Raw genomic sequence first — 4384 nt, forward strand, 5'->3', positions numbered from 1 at the left:
TCTACGGCCTCAATGACACTGAAGTGGATTCTCGCGCCTCGCGGCTCGCCCTCACTTCCCGAAAATTTCCTCCAGCCGTTATCGTACGTCTGGCGTCCTCGTGACATCTAGCCAGAAATAACTGTGTTCTCCTGAATAATGCAACTTGGAATTCAATACATGTACACAAATATACATATTTATATCTTGGCAAGCACAAATAGTTTTTTGGCAATAGATTATGTTTCTTAGATCTGATTTTTGAAGGTAAGGATACAAACTAGCCAAGACGTTGTAGATTTTGCAATAAAACTTTTTTTAAGATTCCACACAAGGCTAAGGAACCACATGCTTATTTAATGCGCAATAGTCCAAATATGTGTATTGTCCTATTTAATGTTTAACTTATTTTATGTAAGGATATTTTATTATTTAATGTTTAATTGTAGGTTAACATTTTACTGTCAAAGTAACGTCAACAAGCTGAATATAAAAATTAGTTGATCTCAAGTGAATTCGACTAATTAAATTAGACTAACACCCATAATCTAATTCCATTTGCCTGCCTATATAACTCGAATCAATGTATATTAGTTTAGATGTATTTCGATTTTACGACTGTTTTTGACTACAGCCGCGGCTTTAACAGTAGTGCCAAAATCATTTGTATCATCACTGATGAGCTGCGAACTCTTGTAGATAACATTGAACAATAAACGCATGTGTGCACTGGAGAGCGGCGAACTCTTGTGAACACTGAACATCAATCGTGCTTGTGCTGGAAAGTGACGAACACGAACTCATGTGAACATTGGAACATGAAATGCACGTCTACTGGTAAGTGGCAAACTCGTGTGTATAACGGAATTACCACACAACGTGGCCCCATTCTTTCACTGATGGGTGTAAGTCTCGAAAGCGTTGCCGTAACTTCTGCTAGCAAAGTTCAGGCCAACCAAAAAGGCATCTGGAGCGATAAAATCGCTGTTGTCTGGACGAAGGAGGCTCATGAGAAAATTACTATGGCCTTAATAAAATCTAGGAATTGGTCCTATTTCATGTCGTTTCTAGGAACCCTTTGAGAAACTCGTCTAACTCTAGGCCTAAACTTCACATTGAGAATGTACAGCGCCTACAAAAAATTGTCTGCTCTCTTTGCAGATAAAATGATTGCGCGTACAAAAATTCTGGATAAATTCCACAGTTCTAGTAACAATGCATGATCAATGAAGGAATTTTCTTGAGGTCAGTCAAGCACAAATTTTTATTTGAACTTGTAATAAAATATTGTCTAGCCTGTTTAAGTGCACCTTATTATCAACTTTCTTATAGCCTTCATTTCAGAAGAAAATTGTTTGTTTCACCTTGCCGAAAAGTACTGTCCAGTACCTACCGCAGTTCCTGAAATTGAGGCAACCCTAAGAACTGGGGGCACGGTTTGATTCATATCTCAGAGAAAATACTGCGGAAGCCACGAATATTTTTACCTAAATATGGAAGGCTCATTACCACGTAGCAGCACTGAGGTAGTCTCAGTTCAGAGAAAGGTAGAATCTGGATTCTGTTCGATGTACTGTCGAGAACCGTAAAATACGAAAGTGGAGCTGAGCCATCATTTTGAAATTCACATGGGATGTGAATTTTCATATTATTTAATTAACATACTTTTTAATAGATGTTTACTCAAATGCATTTGTATGCAAGTATATCCCGAGTTGCATTCGAAAATCTCTTAGCGAATCGTACTTCAAAAAGTCAATGTTGCTGAATGAATTGAGTGATCTTTTGTAGAGGCGTCTTTTCTTTAATCTATTCTAAAATTATCACATCACTTCCCTTCTATCAATATGACTGTAGATATTTTTCAGGTACAACAATTTTGGCAAGTATTACCTTCACAAACTCGAGAATAGACTCACGTGTTTATCTAACCTTACGCGACACATTTCCCACGATCCGAATGAAGCAAAAAAAATAAATTCTTGGCAACGGCCTCAACGGAAGCACAGCATCTTATTTTCATGATGACACTGAGTCACTCCGACGCGATATTTCCGAGAAAATTCGCCATGAATTATTTAAAATATGCACGAAAAAATATATAGTTATTATCATATATGTGAGAGTCGGTTGGACAAGCTAATATGGATGCATGGTGATAACTTATGGAAATACCGTTAAGTATTAATTAATTTAAGTATTGAGTTTAAGTATTCTTTTAATTTCAAGTATTAATTGCGTTTACACATTACCCATAAGGCAAGTTTTGAGAAGTCGTTTATCGTTCCGGTCGGTCTGCAGAGACAACGCATATGTAGCCTTCAGATCATTCATCCATTTGCTGCCAAACTCGCATAATCTGACGAATATGTATGAAATGTGAAATTAGTGTAGTTTGGCAGAAGCTGTTTTTTAATGCAGGTTTCGTTGAAGACCAGAGAGTATTTCTTATTGACAATTTTCTTATTATTTTTCTCGATTCGAGAAAATTCGCCGAATCGAGAAAAATAATAAGAAAATTGTCAATAAGAAATACTCTCTGGTCTTCAACGAAACCTGAAATGTGAAATATGTACGTGAAATATGTAAATAAAAATATGTAATGCTCATTCTTTTATCTGTCATATTATTCAGGAAAAAACTGTATTGTTTTATAAACTGAAACTGAGAGTGTGAGAATCACCTGAGAAGTGCAGTTTGAAAATGAATAAATAATTAGTACAAATAATGATATTTATGTTCTCCATTTTAATGCCCTGATTATAATATTCCCTCAGTTGGAAAAATTGTTAGCTGACCACGCTTAGACCTACACGAGTCACGAATGTCACGAATCCAATTCAGTGGCATTCAAATCAGTACATATTTTTTAAATGATGCATCTGAAATAAATACCTTGACAATTACAATTCGTTCACTTATAGTTGTTGCCACTGAGTCAAATTTGCCTAGCTGTTGCTGCAGTTATTCCACACACCAATTGAAAAAAATTAAAACGAAAGCCAGCGATGCATTCGATTACCCTGAAAATTGCAAAATATAAAATTCCAAGCATATTTTGTATATAAAATTTACCAAATATGTCTTGAAAAATAACATTTTGAGTGCAAAACAGAATCTCGTTCGTCAACTTGGTAACTAGTGAGTATCTTCGAATTGTTTCACACTTCGGTTGACGAATAACCTGTTTTTAATTGAGTTGTACGAATCTAATAATTGTAAATTAATCTTTTACGAATCAAATAATCCAATATTTACTTCACCGGTAAAGCGCCTATTACTTACTACAGAACCTCCAAGTTAATTAGAAACCCTAGACTACAATTACTGGCGCAGTGCCAAAGCTTCCACAAAAAATATCGCAACCGATGTGAAGTTCACGGAAATTCTCATTTGCTGTCTTTACGTTTGAGGAACCCGCCAGCACCTGATAAAAGGGCGCACCTTTATTGAATGAATCTATTTTAATGTAGCCCACGCATTGATAAACATTCCTCGAGATCAAGCATTCTTCGCTCGCTCTCCCCCCTTGTCAGCCACCAATGCTAGGATCTTCAATGAACGGCGCTGCGAGACAAGCAATATGGCGTCATCGGTGTCGTCATTTCTCAGCTATCTTATTGGCTGAAGTCGAGTAGTTTGCGTTCATGGATGCGTGTGACGTACATTTAGCTGCGACAAAGTGCCTCAGAGAGCACACATATAAGAAAAGATCACGTGATTTACTAGAAGATTCTCAGTACCGAGATTAACGAGCACTCTTTCTAGTTAGTTCCTCCGTTGTTAATAATGTCGACTGCTTCAGTACTTGATTGATATATTGCAAGCGTTTTAAAATCCTGCAGGTCATCTCATATATTCATGAGTGTTTTAAAACAAAAAATGTTTTGTTTAAAATATACCTTAAATTTTTACTAGAACAATGGAAGAAACCTTTACTGCACGATTTTCATTTTTCAAGGAGGCCTCTAAACAAAAGTTTCAAAAGGAAAAGGAGCGTGATGCGTGACAGGTCTTGTATTTTACTGACCAACTACAACAAACTCATGCCCTATGATATTTCACTTTATACCTGATCAGAAAATATGACGTGGTATAAAAATTTAATTGTGTTATATAACTTAAACTCTGCCACTAAAGAGGAGGCTACGTATTGCACCACGGCTGCGGTTCTGCTGAAAGATCCTTGCGTAAATTTCTACGTACCTCATCCCACGCACTGTCCTGCTGCCCACGTGGTGGTTCTCACGAGTCCAGTGAACCCTGCTGCTGGTTCTCATGCGTCCTGTGAACCTTACTGCTGGTTCTCAAGAGTCCAGTGAACCCTGCTGCTGGTTCTCATGAGTCCAGGGAACCCTGCTGCTGGTTCTCATGCGTCATGTGAACCCTGCTGCTGGTTCTCATA

This window comes from Hyalella azteca, unplaced genomic scaffold (assembly GCF_000764305.2).
Source record: "Hyalella azteca isolate HAZT.00-mixed unplaced genomic scaffold, Hazt_2.0.2 contig15682, whole genome shotgun sequence".
Lineage (NCBI taxonomy): Eukaryota > Metazoa > Arthropoda > Malacostraca > Amphipoda > Hyalellidae > Hyalella > Hyalella azteca.